Source organism: Lasioglossum baleicum, chromosome 4 (genome assembly GCF_051020765.1).
Source record: "Lasioglossum baleicum chromosome 4, iyLasBale1, whole genome shotgun sequence".
Taxonomy (NCBI): Eukaryota; Metazoa; Arthropoda; class Insecta; order Hymenoptera; family Halictidae; genus Lasioglossum; species Lasioglossum baleicum.
The window spans coordinates 9,428,057-9,444,211 of record NC_134932.1 but is presented as its reverse complement, the minus strand read 5'-3'; the positions used below and the strand labels follow the sequence as shown (position 1 = coordinate 9,444,211).

Below are 16,155 nucleotides of genomic sequence, written 5' to 3'. Positions count from 1 at the left end.
GTCTTTTTCACTGTGTAAGTGAGCACATGGAGGGAGGGAGGGAAAGAGAGAGTGAGAGAGGCATGCGTGCGCGCGTGAATGCACGCGACGCGATGCAACGCGATGCACGCAATGAAATCGGGAAAAGCCGGCGTGAGAGACTTCGACGCGTGGTTTACCTGCTCGAGGAATCATCGCGTGGCCCTGGGCCACGATAACTGATGATTCTAGATGATTCTAGATGATGCTGTTTGAATTCTCGTTGGTTTTTTAAACGTATCTTTGTGCAATTATTTTACATAACTTTATCAAAATAACGGGAATTTGACTATCCAAATTGTTAGCCATTTTATGAATAATATCTGTGGTTGTCATGGAGAACGCCGCATGTCACATACTTTCCCTTTCGATTAGAGTTTTGATCGCTAATGCTTTGACATAGAACATCGCTTAAATTGTATTATTTTGTCGAGTCTTTCGAATTTGTTTTCATGACTTTTTTCCGGTAAACCTATACTATGAAGCTCAATTAATGCATAAACTCAAATTTTTTGGAATTGTGAGGTATGCGGTGCTTTTCCTTGCAACCACAGATATGCACATATATCTGTGAACACCGCCGCATGTCACAATTTCAAAAAATTTTAGTTTACGCATTGATTCAGCTTTAGAGTTTAGAGTATAGGATTCACGCGTTTACCAGAAAAAAATGTCACGGAAACAAATTCGGAAGGCTCAAAGAGATAACGCAATCTAATCGATGTCCTATGTTCAATTCATACGCATCAAAACTTTAAACAGCAATATACTTTCTTCCTTACAAACACGGTTATACCCAAGGAAATGAATTTGAAAGAATTGAACTTCGTCGATAAGATGCAATGATATTTGAGAGGGTTAGTTGCTGTCAATTTCGACTGGATTCCCAAAAACCACGTAATACACGGCACGATAGGTGTCCGAAATGCGGGATGACGGATGACAGCATCGCGGCGTGCTCCGATTCGCCAGTCTGCGCAGCGCAGGATGCATCTAATCCGTTTAACATGACAATGAGGAACGAGAGAGCCCGACGCGCGTCATCGATTCTGGGGCAAAACGCTCTCGCGGGAATAACAAAAGGCCAGGTATATCTCGGGTAATCGGTGCTCTGTGTCCGATGGGAGGGGCTAACTGGAAAGAGAGAACCCTGATCGACTAAGAGAGAGAGCGAGAGACAGAGAGCCAGGTCAGAAATATAATAATTGTAGACAGCTGCTCTCTAGCTGGGAGAGGATCGGTTGTTCCTGACACCCGTGTTAAATTGAACGCCGCCCTGCGCTCCATACCGATTCCGATTATTTATTTTCTTTCCCTGATTGCTCTTTTCGACCGACTTTCTCCCGCTCCATTATCGATACGGTCCTGCCCCATACATTATGTGACACTTTTACGGCAACAATGCTACTTGATTCGGACAGAAATTAAATCTTGGTGCAATAAATTTGCTTGGTTCTCATTTCCGGACAAATTCGTCTTACATCATTCATGTTTGCTACATTCCATTTTTATAATGTTTTATTTTGCATCTCAAAAACGACGCAACGCAGACCCACCACCCATAGTCAATTAACAGACACGAACAATTTCGAGGAATCACGTACATCTTTTCCCGAAATGTGTAGTTTACGTTCCCCGTGTGTATCCGATTGAAATAAACATCCGGTCGCATCTGCGTTTCCTCGAGGCTGGCCCGCGGCCGTGTGCTTTTCCAGCCCCGTAAAAGGAAATGGATTTCCTCCGCACGTGGTCCTCGTTTCGTCTCGTGTCGACGCAGCGTCCGTTTCAGGGCTCAACAACGAGACGGAACAGAGAACATCTGTCCCAGTGTGCCGTGGAACAGTTGTCGGCCGTGCGGCCGCCATTAAACGCGACCGTATAGGGAAACCGGTGAACGAATCGATTCTCCACTCACCCTCCATAGAGACGCACGGAATCCCAAAAATTACTATTATTCCAAAAATCCTTGCCGAAAGGTTCAGCACCAAAAACTTGTTCATCGAACCGTGCATTTTTGTGCGAAATGAGAATTTTCCTCGTTTCTGTCGTATTTTAAATAAGCAGATAATTTAAATCAACAAGAAATTATGTCATCGAATAATTTTTTTTATTTATATTTATTTTTTACGTCGCTTTCTTAACTGTCAGGGTTATTTCGCGATGGGACCTACAGTTTTTATAAGGTGGGTTCCGAACCACCTTGGGCAACACAGTTTAAATGGCACATGGAATATTTCCATCATCATCGAATAATATTACATAACACTTAGCACTCGAGGGACGACTCTGAGAGGCGCCACTAAAAATTGCTGTACCATTATTGAAAATATTGTTTACATTACTAAATATGTTGGTATCTAATCAATATTGCTAAACATTTAAGTATTGCGTGAGATATTATATCAATTTCATATTCAGACAAAGAAAAGAAATTATTAATTTTCCAGTTGAAATAGGTCCGAGTGCAAAGGTTTACAGTTTAAACATATATTTTTATAAATTGACTGAAATGTTTTCTTTAAAATACGACAGAACTTTACCTCCAACCTAATACATACACTGTACGTAACAGTTATTGTTGAACAGTTTTTGTTGATCCGGGGCGCGGCGTTGGAGAGCCGCGAATTAATATCGGCTCCGAAACTGATCGCTGATAAATCATCGAGGTCTTAACCGTGCCGCCGGATTAACGAGGGAAAGCCACCGGGGACCAGATGTGCCAGTCATTTCTAGGAAAGATGGCGGACGGCCAGCGACAGCCTAAATGATCCTGTGCTCCGGCGCACCCCTTCTTCCTTCCAGCCTCTAACCATCCTCCATCTCTCTCCCTTCTTCCTCCCCCGTGCACCCTTTTTCTATCGTTCTCCTCTCTGCACTCGACTCCGTTTAATTGCCTCGAAGAATTTGCGTCGGAATCCTTGCTCCGACGCACACGTGCGCCCCTGGCTACGCATCCTGCTCTAAATCAATCGACCCACCCACCCCTCGAGCAACCACGCACCAATAGATCGCGATTTTCGAAATGGCTTGCCGAATCGAGGGGGCAGCTGCTGCAATCGCGTTTTCTCGCGACGATCAAACACCCCAGCTACTGATTGCTTGCCTTGAACTTCGTATAAATTGCAATTGCATAATTGACGAGGTATAAAAACATATATTAGGTCGTCCGGAAAGTAATTTCGTTTTTCGTGCAGAGACGGCATTGCTTCCATTTGCTATTACTAGCTGTGGATTTTTATGCGTTTATGAAGAAATTGGCTAGGTGAAATATAAAACAGTGGAAAATTAGGAAAGTCTACAACTAGTGTTATGTTGTTTGAAGTGTAAAAAACTATTAAGGGATGAAATGAATTTTTATTTATCTCCTGCTGCCCACGATTGCTGCTGAACATTTTTATTTGGCATAAAGAACCGCAGTCTTGACAGATTTCCTCCCCTGTGCTTTCGAACCTGATAAATTCATCAAAAAATTCCTTAGTGTAAAAAACTATTAGGGGATGAAATGAATTTTTATTTAACTCCTGCTGCCCACAATCGCTGCTGAACATTTGTATTTAACCAACTTCGAAAAAGGAGGAGGTTACTCAATTCGATCTGTATGCGCCTTTTTTCGCTTTTTTTCTATGTATGTTCACCATTTACGCCGAGATGGATGGACCAATCGGAACGAAACCTTTTGCATCTTGTAGAGTATGTCCCCGGGGTGGTCCCGTGAAAAAATAATCCTAATGACGCGACAACAAGATCAGGAACAAGTCTCGATATCATATTTTAGCTATCACAAGCCAATTGTTTCAATTATGGAATCATAGAAAATCGTAGGACATAGAAAAAATAAATGAAAGATCAAAATTTGCGACGCAAAGAAGGAGAGCATATGGGAAAGAAAGAGACGTAGTTCATAGCATTTCCCGTACGCTCTCCTTCTTTGCGTCGCAAATTGTGATCGTTAATTATTTTTTTCTATGTTCTATGATTTTCTATGATTCTATCATTGAAACAATTGGCTTGTGATAGCTAAAATATGATATAAATATCCTTGATTCAATTTTGTTTAAATGTCTTGCTAATACTGCATCGAGAGTTGTTCATGATCTTGTTGTCGCTTCATTAGGATTATTTACCATTTCCAATCTTAATTTACTTCTAAACATTACTAGACTGCAAGAAGTTTCACTTCTGCCGCGCGTGGTTTTCCACGCGTATGTTTTTTTGCTTACCTGACACCGGTCAAAATTTTTCAGGTTAGTTCAGGGTATATCTCCCGATTGGTCCCTTGATAAAAAGTGTGAAATAAAAAAATTGTATAAAAGAAATTAAACAGACTTCGAAAAAACGCACTAAAAAGTATAAAATAATTTCCATTTAATTTATGTGAATACACACGAACTTAAATACAATACAATCTTTCCGGTGACGGCGGAAAATTGAAAATTTTGGACACTGGAAATTACGAAAATCCTTAAATTCTTCTACATATTAATGTATCTTCTCTTCCCACCTACTGATTTCCAAGTCCACCATATTCCAATGAAATCATAATCAACAACACCTGTCATTTGGAAAATTTTCGATTTTGCACCGCCTCCGGAAAGATTGTATTGTATTTAAGTTCGTGTGTATTCACATAAATTAAATGGAAATAATTTTATACTTATTAGTGCGTTTTTTCGAAGTCGGTTTAATTTTTTTTGCATAAAGATCCGCAGTCCAGTTATTACTTAACCTCACTGTAAATCGCAAAATTGTGATAAATCTTGACAGTCATTTCCTCCCTTGTGCTTTTGAACCTTAAAAATTCATCAGAAAATACCTCCCCAAAATGAAGGAGCTCGGATCTCTATCGAAGAGTCCGCAAGATTGAAAATGGGGATGAAAATCGGCGGGTTCGAATTCTACAATCACAGAGGGGGACAAAAGTGTGTCGCAACGCCCTGCAAAATCCGTGAGGGGGGTGAGAAAGGTAGGTGGTGGCCGTCCCATAAATTCCAGAAATCCAAAACCGTAGGAAGAATCGGCGCCGAGATTTTTCTACAATGTGTCGCATTAGCCACGGGGGAAAAACCCCCGTAGAGAGAGAGAGGCGACGTCGAAGAGGACCCGAGCCGCGGTTGCCTGACCCCGTGCATCCTTACAGAAAGGATCTCCCATGGTAACCATAGTAACAGTACAAACACGATGGCTGACGAGCTTCCGGTTTCGCCCCGCGACAGCTGCGAGGATCTAGTTTCTAGGCCGGGAACAGAGAGAAGCACAGCATCGAATCTCTCCCTCTCTCGCTCTCATTCTCTCTTGGGTATCGAAAGAGAGCAAACCCTTGGAAAAAAAGGAATCGATTCCTGCCACGGGATCCGATCTGCCGCTTTTCTCCTGTTTACCTTCGTTCCCGCCTCGAGCGGTGATTAATGTTTACCACGAAATCGAATTGCATGCCCGTTTAATGAAACTGCACCCGATATCGATCCCGAACCGACTCGAATGGGTTAGGAGCTTGCGTTCCGATTTCTTTCTGCCGATCGAGGGTGATATTTCACTGGAAATCGCCGTGTACTCGGTTCATCTATTTTTTTCTATCTTTTTTCTGCGACTGCGGATCTGTACATTGTCGTCGGACTTCGAGATTTATTTGAAGGAACTGGAATTGGACGATGCTATCGTTTACGCACTGCAGCTAGCAGTATGTTAACAGTTAAATGAAATTGCATCGTGCCGTTCTTCGGACATTTTTACGTCCTGTGATAATAGCTTCTTTTTATATTGTTCTTGAACTTTTCGATTCGCCTGGAAGTAATCATGTTGGACCGCCTTTCTTTAAAATTTGAAGAATTATCCCTTAGCATTCGAGTGGTGTGCTCTGAGTTATTATATCAATTCCATACTCATGGAATTTTAAAAATCATAGGCATAATCATTCTAGGCAAAGGGTTAATTAAAAAATTTTGATTCTGTTCAAATAGACTGAGAAATCGGAAATAGTGGAAACTGAAGATTACAAAAAATGGGCCCAACCAGACCCATCACTCATTCGGTAATCGGAGAAGCAGTTTTTCGAACGACCCACGTTTTCGAGAATGTTTTTGCGGGTTAATCGATCGAAATCGGAGCTCAATTAGTCCCGGTGCCTGTAATCATGGTCACGTCGTTCCGATTGGACCAATTAAGAAGCTCCGAGAGAGGGAGAGAGAGAGAGAGAGAGCCTTCCATTTTCGCGGGAGCAATTTCAAGCGGTGCGCGTCAGCCGCCGTGCGCGCACTCTCCCCACAGTCGGTGCCATGGTGTCCCATGGCGCAAATAAATCATACGTAAGTGTGCTTACGTGTCGCCGCGCAGCCGGCGTTCTGCGCGATCGGCAAAGATGAAAATTAATCGCCCCGACAGACCTGTCGGTGGTGCCTCCGCACATATATTTGTTTTTTCGCTTTGAACCGGCCGAGTCCTTCGGCGATGTTCGAGATTTATATAAACCGTTTTGCCAGCGACAAAGGGGACACGTAATTCCGTTTAACGGGATTATAAGGAGTTCCGAGCGGTTCAACTAATCCGATACCGCCATAGATTTCAACCCCTCGCGCACGGTCTACACTTGCTACTTGTTATGCAAATTTATTTGTTGCTCCGTCCACTATTCTTCCTCGATCCGATCGATACACTTTACCGTCCTCCTATGAATATAGATCATTGTTCTCTTTGCTGTTTATTCGCAGCTTGATTTGTTTTATTTCTGTTTAATTGTGGTTTCGAGAACTTTCAGGGTTGAAATAGCCGGAACGACTAGTTTTATGTACAGATCGCGTGCACGATTTTTGAGCACAGGTCGGTCAGTTTGTTCCATTGTATTTCCTTCTTAGTCACAATCTTATAAATGATAACAGCTAGAATGTGGAGGTGTGTGCGCGTGGTGAGTTCATCAGCTGGGGTCACCGATGACTCACGAGGGAAAATCGTTAGAGCAATGTGTTTACGGAATGATCATTTCGATTTGCTAGCTGGCGGCCAAACAAAGAAAAATTGTTGCAACGTGCACCCCGCATGGATCAACAACATTATTTCCATTATTTGTACATCGAACTACAATTGGCAGTCAATCTTGCTAGTCTGTTACCGAATTCAAGTGTTCCACAAATGACAAAATGTCGACATAAATGACATTCAAATCTATTTCTTTGCTGAATGAGATGGTAATCTGAATCAAAATGCTGATCAAAAATGCAGTAAGATCCTTTCCCTCTGGTAAATCCAATTCCCGGCGGCATTAATTAAAAGTGCCGGGTAATTTGCAAGATTTCGGGATGATTAGTAAATTTAGCAACAGCGATTACAATGATTACAGAGGCCCACAAAGCGTGTCGCAGATCCCACAAATCAAATGTCGTGGAATTAAAATGTTCCACAAGATTGAACAGAATTATTCCTCAATTCGGAAAATGACAAAATGTCGTCACGAATGACATCCCAAGCTATTTCTTTGCTGAATCAGATGGTAATCTGAATCAAAATGCAGTAAGATCGTTTTCCTCTGGCGAATCCAATTCCCGTCGGCATTAATCGAAAGTACCGGGTAATTCGCAAGATTTCGGGATGATTAGTAAAGTTAGCAACAGCGATTACAATGATTACAGAGGCCCACAAAGCGTGTCGCAGATCCCACAAATCAAATGTCGTGGAATTAAAATGTTCCACAAGATTGAACAGAATTATTCCTCAATTCGGAAAATCCCAAGCTATTTCTTTGCTGAATCAGATGGTAATCTGAATCAAAATGCAGTAAGATCGTTTTCCTCTGGCGAATCCAATTCCCGTCGGCATTAATCGAAAGTACCGGGTAATTCGCAAGATTTCGGGATGATTAGTAAATTTAGCAACAGCGATTACAATGATTACAGAGGCCCACAAAGCGTGTCGCAGATCCCATAAATCAAATGTCGTGGAACGTCCCTCGCGAGCGGAGTCAATCAATCTGGCCGGCTGATTCGACAGTCGAATCCCATTTAATAGCTGGAAGCTCGTCAATGTGATCCACGCGTGGATCCACGGGCGATCTCTCGGACCCCGATCCGTCCGATCGGGAGAGAGCTGCAACAGCAATTGCAATCCCGTCGAAGTCATGTGCCCCAATGGCACGAGCCGCGGAACGAAGTAAGCCACTGGCTGATTCCAATTACGAATCGCCATTAGTTTTAAACCCACGCCCGAAAATCGGGTCAGAGATTCTGCGTTTGTTCTTCATCCTGTATACACTATTTCTATCTCTCTCTCTCCCTCTAGATCCCCCTCTACGCGGCCGCTAATCGATCCCTGGCTGCCGCCTACCTTGATTTATGTTGCACGCTAATTACGCTCATTTACATGAGGATAGATCAAGCTCCGGCCAATTAGTGTCCCCCCGGGGTACCGATCGACGGGCCACGATCTGCCGTGATAATCCCGAGGATCGCGTCTTCGCAGATCCTTCGAGATTCTGATTAGCTGATCGCTCCACTGGCGTTTATGCGAATAATGGAAACTGTTTGAATCGTCTCCTGTTCTCGGCGTGTTAGAATATTTATAATTACCGTGTGGAATATGTATAATTATGTTATCGGTATTTCGCGTGGTATTATCGTTGAGATTGAATTGTTGATTGTTGACGCGGTAATTGGCTCTGGGACACCATTTTGATCTGCCACGATCAATACAATGATAACCAAACAATCTCCTAATCTAGTACATTAATCTTGAAACATTGGATTGCTGGAGTACATCATCCCCTAAGGATATACCCAGTTTTATTAAACAGTTGCAAGTGTTTCTTACGATAGCGTCACGCATTCGCGTGACAGCGGTCTCCAGAGCTCGGACAGCAAACGTCGGCAAATTCTAGGTTGAAATTAGGGTTGGTAAAAATGGCAGTGATGGACCGAAAATCGTGAAAAATTGCCATTTTTACCACTTTTGATCATTTATAATTCCTAAAGCAATTAACTTTCAATGAAATTTTCAGAACGTGTATAATTTATAAGAGCTTGCAAAACACATCTGCAATTTTCGTTATTGGCCCAGCAGAAAAATTTGTAAAAATCAATTTTTACTATTGTTTTTCACAATTCCGACCAAATGCATTTTTTCAACATATTTATTAGACGTCGTTTACTAAAGTAATTCTTCTAGCCTTACAAAAAAATTGAAGTCGATTTGTCCATTCATAACAATGTTATTCTGATTTAACGTGTGTGTGATCGGTTTTGCTCCTAACTGTATATTAGTACACGCGAACACGCGAATACGTGTATCCTCAATACACGTCCAAAAACCGTGATCTCTAGTTGAAATCGCGCGAATCGTCTGATTATCACCGAGCTTTCGGGGGGTGGTGGAGGGGGGTCAAAGCTCGATTTAACTCGAGCGAGCATTGTATATCGGAGGAAGCGTCGGCAAACGGGTTAACCGTTGATTATTAGCCGCGGTTGATTACGGGAGCGTAGCCCGGGGCATGCGTCGGCCCCTTTTCGTTCCCATTGTGTCCCGTGTCCCGATGGAAAAGCCACTACACTCTCTCGACGCGACGCGACGATTTTCACGCGGGACCCACGTGCAAACCCGTGCAAACCCGAACGCAAACGCATGGAGAGACGAGGCGCGAGCGATCCGCGGTTTTCGCGCTGGCCTGTACGCGTTTGACAGCGATTATCCTTTATCGTCGCCGGTACTCGCTGTACATACCGTACCAACTAGATTCGCTTTTATGACGTCATAATGAACCGACAATCAGCAGCATTGTCGACATAATTCCCGTGGCGTTGTCTCACTCGACGGGCTCCATTGTCCGCGTTCGACTGCTTTCGGCTTTTCGTGTCTTTCGCTGCCTGCAGCCCGTTTCAATCTCCTAAGTGTTTCGCATGATTCACAAACCGTGCATGTATCCTCTGTTGTAATGATTTTTATGCATTTTAGAAAAATTATACCGCAGCTCTTTTCCAGGAATTTGTGTTTGGCCTACGATATTCTAAAGTTTCTGATATGTTCGAATATTTTTACGGATTTTATTAATATTTTAACTTGAATCGCAAATGATAATCACGTTTCTTATATGTTGAATGTATTCTAACTGGTAATTAGAATTCTATGCATTAACGACGAAAATGAGTAGATAATATGCAAAATAGTATAGTATCGTTTTCTACCAACTCACTAAAATTATTCAAGTCACTAAAATTATTAAGTAAATCAATTTCAAGATTGTTGATCTTATATGTTGGAGGATCAACGAAATTCTTATTTCAAGAACGAAAAGACATTATTGAATCATTTTCTACAACTCGGTAAAATTATTAAGTAAATCAATTCCAAGATTGTTGATCTTATATGTTGGAAGATCGACGAGATTCTTATTTGAAGAACGGAAAGGCATTATTGTTTCGTTTTCTACCAACTCACTAAAATTATTAAGAAAATCAATTTCAAGATTGTTGATCTTATATGTTGGTGGATCGACGAGATTCTTATTCGTATGGATTGAAAGGCCGATCCGGCCAGGTAAGGTAGTTTAACTTTGAAACACCCTGTACAACTGGCGATGTTCCTTCGGCCGTGACAAAAGAACAGCTGCCATGGGCGAAGGATCCTTCGACCGCGGGAAACACGGTCCTCCGATAGGACACTTTGGAATGTCAACTGGTGAACGGTGACTTTTCGAGTTATCTTTGAATCTACTTGCTAATTTTTCTTTCGCTACCAAAAGGCACCGACAGCGAATGCAAATGTGAACACGATTGTGTCGTAAGAGACTGCTGTATGAAGTTGGACTCTTTGTTCATCCTTTGTAGTAAAACATACTGTTTCCAACAAAGTACATAGAATGTACGAACATTTTTGAACTTGTTCCTTCGATGTATAATGTGGCTTCGTTACCACCCGTTGAAGATTTCATAACGTCGGGAGATGTATCGCGAGAAGCGTCTGGTCTCAGAGCATAAATCAACGAATCCCGAATCATCCATATCTCTCGACGATCCCGGAGCTGCCTTTGTTCCATCGATTTCGAGTTCGCGAATCGCGATCTCGGATCGGCGCGGCACGAGCATAAAACGTCGACGGGTAAACCAGTTTCGTTTCGACGCGAACCGTTTCGGCGGGCCGCGGGACAATCGAATATTTATGCGTGCGAGTTTCTCGAGACCGATCGGCAAAGACGGACAAACGGACAGTCGATGGCGAGTCAGACGAATGGACGATCGAACGAATAAGTGGCCGAACACAGAACGAGAAAGAGAGAAATGTGGCCGGGAAAGAGAGCAAAACAGAGTGAAACAGAGTGAAAGAGAGAAATACAGAGTGAAAGAGAGACAGGGTCCCAGGGGCTGGCGATGTAACGAGATTCGCAGCGGGCTCCCCGTGGGGGGCATGGCAGAATCGTAGAAAAGGGATGAAATGATGCGCCACTAATTCTGGTATGGCCGTGATCGGCCCTCCCCGTTCGTCACACATTCGGGCGCAACGGTGCACGTGCACCGAACAGAAAATGCATTTTGTCCGAGCGTATACGGGGTGAGCCGTCCCTTTGCAATTGTGCGAAAATAGGCCGGCCCTAGATTCGCAGATAAACAAATGCATCGGTAATGAGCGTCGCTACAGCGTGTTTCTAAAGAAAATTTATTCGGCGAACTTGCATAAAGAGTGGAAGGAAACAGGCCAACCCCTAAATTCAGTACATTCAACAATTTTATGATTCTACACTGACCATTAAATTTATTTCATGATCATCTGCAAGAAGATCGACTTATCCAAGTTTTGTGGTCGCTGAACACATTTTTCGCATTGGTAATTAATGAGCGGCGCTACAGCGCTTTTATAAAAAAATTTATTCGGCGAACTTGCGTACAGGGCGGGGGAAAGGAACCCATCCCCTAAATTCAGTACATTCAACAATTTCATGATTTTAGATTTAACATTTTTAATTTATTTCATCACATCTGCAAGAAGAGCGACTTATCCAAGTTTTGTGGTCGCTGAACACATTTTTCGCATCGGTAATGTGCGTCGCTACTGCGCTTTTATAAAGAAAATTTATTCGGCGAACTTGCGTACAGGGTGGGGAGAAAGAGGCCAACCCCTAAATTCAGTACATTCAACAGTTTCATGATTTTAGACTGAACATCTTTTTTTTAAATTTCATGATTAAATATCTATCCAAGTTTTGTGTGGTTGCTGAAAACATTTTCCTTTGATATCTTCTTGATAAAATCAGTGGACAAAAATTTACGTGTTCATAGAAGTTGTGCATTGATGTAAGAGAAAACGGATCGCGTCGATTCGGAAAATTGATATCACGGTCACGGTCGGTCCGTGAACTCCCGACTTCGGACCCACCCTGTACATACCTGTGTACATCGGTCCGCGTTTGTGTGCCGAGACGGTTCATCACGTATGTATATAGGACAGAGGCGGCAGCTGTCAGACAGCTGTAAGGGGCTTTTTACCTGCTCCATCCAGCGTGTGCGCGAGCCCAGTAGCCGGAGTGCATCGGCAGAAAGAAAGAGAGAAAGAAAGAAGGAAAGAGGAGCAAAAAGAGGAAAAAAAAGAAATGTGGAGAGAGAAATAGAGACAGAGAGAGAGGGAGAGAGAGAGAGAGAATACGAATCTAAAGTGGCCGAACGAACGCGCCGAACGGCCACCGGGAGTCGTGCGTAAAAGTTGGCCGGCGACGAGGAAACGTCGACAGCACGTGCAACCCGTCGCTGGCCATCACCGACAACCAAAGGGGTGGAAACGGAAAATAATAAGCGCGCCCTTTCGACGACCACCGAGAGCTTGCCCTTTTCGAGTCGATCGTTATTGATCCAGATGGATTCGCGGCCCGGATATTGCTCGTCGTGGACCCTCCACCCGTTAACGACTCCGCGAATGTTTATATCAACCCTTCCAACAAAGGAACCTCGAATTTTCTGGCAGACCCTTTCCTAAAACCTATTTCGTCGTTCGGAAAGTTATTTTTTTTCTCAAGGGAAAATGGAAGCTAATTCTTTACCATTTAATAAGTTTCGTAACATTTTGTTCAATGATCTCTCGCGATTTTTCTATTATGATTCACTAGTCATTCTTATAGCATTACTCAAAATATTTGTTGCATTATTAAATTTGAACGAGGTATTATGTATATCAGTTTTATATAAGGAAGAAAAATTCGGTTTTTGAATTAGGATAGCTCCGAGTGCAAAGGGTTAAAGAACCCATAAAAAACTTTTATTTTACATAAAGATCCGCTGTCTATTTATTACCTACTAAAATTGCTGACGAATGAATTATTTAAATAATAAAATTTAAATTGTATTACTTAATCTAATTTTCTCTAGAGCACATTTTTTGCCATTTCAAAAGATCCTCTTTGGTACAGGGTTGGTACTTTGTGAATGAGCGATCCTCTTCTTTTGTCTAAAGTACGTGTGTTTTGCGAGCTCCGAAGGTAAATGACTCGGAGGCTCGGAAAGACATTAAACTCGCATAATTACAATAATTTATATGGATGACGAATCCGTTTCAGAGGTCGGTCGCTTTGTCACGGTCTCCGGTGGCCGCCGAGAATGAAGCGGCGTGTAAAACACGTGAATAATAACCGAAAGAACACGCGTATAGATACGCGCGACAATTCTGCGGCTCCGTTGCGAGATACGCATCGGGAACGTAGCGAACGGAAAACATCGTGACAAACAAGTTAGACATCCGTCAAGCCCTCATGCGTGAACTATAAATTCCAGCCATTGTTTCAACAATACTTTATCTTGGAAATGCTACGAAAAATCAGTCTCTTGCGCGAAGCGATCGAACAAGAGAGTTAAGGTGAACGTACGTATGTATTTCGAAAAGCGGAGAACCAAGTGATGCGAGAGGGGGCGAACGTTTCTTTCCGAAAACGAAGCACGATCGATCAGGTGACGAGAACGTTGGGGAAGAAACAAACCCCTTCCGAATCGGCAGATGCAAAAACAATTGAAATAAATTGCCTCCGATCTCGATCGGAAAGAGATTTGCAAGGGGGCGAAAATGCTCTCGGGAAGATTAATTCTCAACACGTTGACTGTCGCGGTGAGCATTAGACTGAGGAAGTTCGTACAATTTTCAATTTTTCTAGACTTTGAAGAAAGCGGTACCAAATATACAATCCTATTTTCATGTTGGACATGTTAAAAATATTTAAGAACTTCAATGTATTGGTTGGGCAAGAAAGTAATTTCGGTATTTTAAGGTGAAATCGAACAAAAGGGAAGATATCATATTCATTATAGATTCTTGCTTGAATAAAAAAATTCGGTTTTATTTCACCTTAAAATACCGAAATTACTTTCTTGCCAACCCAATATTAGTTTCAGCTTGATAGGATAATTAAAAGAATTCAATTTTTGTTTGACTCCTTTGTCTTGCAATCAGTGCACTATTTTTTATTTCGCACAAAGATCCGCAGTCTAGTAATCACAAATTCTGTGGAATTTGATACTCCAGCATTTTTCTTGAAAATTTGTATAAACCGTAAACGCGTAAAGATCCGAAGTATAGTGATCATGAATGGGTGACATTATTTTCGACACTAGGTTTACACGTTGATTTTCACTGTACCGTCCTAAACCAGATCACGAAATGAAACATTAAAAAGGTTCACAGGTAGGACGATTCAGGGCGTGCTAGAGGATTTCGGTGAAACTGGACCACGAAATTCCCAGGCCCTGGCGGAATTCCTCGTGTGTCGCCTAAACTCGTTAGGGTCGCAACGTGTCCTAAGGGTCGTCGGTTTTTAGGTTCGAGTTCACGAGGAATTTGGTCGAACGGGGTGTCTTGAGTTTCCCTTTCACGGGATTGACGCGCGAACTCAAGGTCTCGCCTTGGCTTCAGGGTCGGTGCCACGGCCTAACGGTGGAGCAGAGAGAAAGAGAGAACCGACAGTGGGAAGAGAAAGAGAGAGAGAGAGGCTCGCGAGCCGGAGAGAGGCTCTCCCGCGCTCTCTCGCGCGCCCGTATCGATCCGAACGGCTGCCGGATGTAGTATCTTCGACGCAAACGCAAAACCGAGCGAAAAGGTGAATGCGAACGCGAAATTAGACACGCGGCCCCGATGGAGACCGGCGCGCCGCGGCGCCCCGCGTCGAGAAATTGTGGAAACGCTGGCTTGTTAATTGGACGCCGCCGCCGGCCCGGTAATCGACGGCACGGCCGAATTGAAAGGGAAATGGAAAGTAACGGGAACAATTGTTGCGCGTTCACGTCAAATTTTCGTCGACTGTTTTACAATTTTGCGTCTCCTTTCTTCTCTGTCTCTCTCTCTTGCGCGCGCTCCTCGAAGGGGTGGTTTTCACCCTTTGCGCTCTGACGCGGCGTCTGCTCTTCTGAAAACGAGTTCCGACAGCGAGATTAATTATTAAGTAGTTATTTATTTTGCCATTCCACACTCATACAATTTTGTAAACGCAATGAAAAGCGATTGCCAAATTACACAAGACATCCGACAAAGTCGAAGGGGTTGTTCGATGAAACTTCAGAAGATTGAGGGTAGTTTTAAAAATAGGAAGACATTCGGTTCAACTATTGACCTTCAGGTGGCGAGGAAGTCGGAGTCACTGACGCCTGCCGTACGCACAATGACGCCATTTTTCCGCAGAATATAAAAAAAGATGTTCCTCTCCTTTCGATAATCATTATTAGATGTCGCGCTGTGCGAGTTAATTCAATCTAGAGTTAAAGGTCGAGAAATTGTATGTTCATCCATACTCGAATGCACCATCTTAATTAAACTGATGCGCTTCTAGCTAGAAATAGCTGCAAACACTGTGGACTGCAACGAGAATTACAACTCTGTATAAATAGTAAAAAACGAAGGTAGGTACTGCAGCAGGTAAAGTCGCACAAATCACAAACATGAAGTTGTTTAGCAGTTTCAACTCGTGCGTTAAGATGCATGTTTTACAACTGTGACATTATAAATGAGTCACAGTTTGTTAATTTAGATTGCAGAGCTAAGAAGGAGTGTCTCAGGATCTTGTAGATAAATCAATCGCTCTCGCTGCGAGTACTAAAATGCAACATTATAAACAAGACATGCAGAATTCCTTGATTCGAAGTACGGAGGAAAAACGAGCGAAGTATTGCAGGACCTTGCGTGCAACAATTTCAAAGA

The 16,155-nt window shown here is 42.8% G+C and overlaps 1 protein-coding gene across 4 annotated transcripts in view; it reads right to left on the bottom strand.

Moving 5' to 3' along the window:
- Positions 1 to 16,155, bottom strand: part of Tet (tet methylcytosine dioxygenase-like) — a 156,139-nt gene that overhangs the window by 105,079 nt on the left and 34,905 nt on the right. The window lies entirely within an intron of this gene.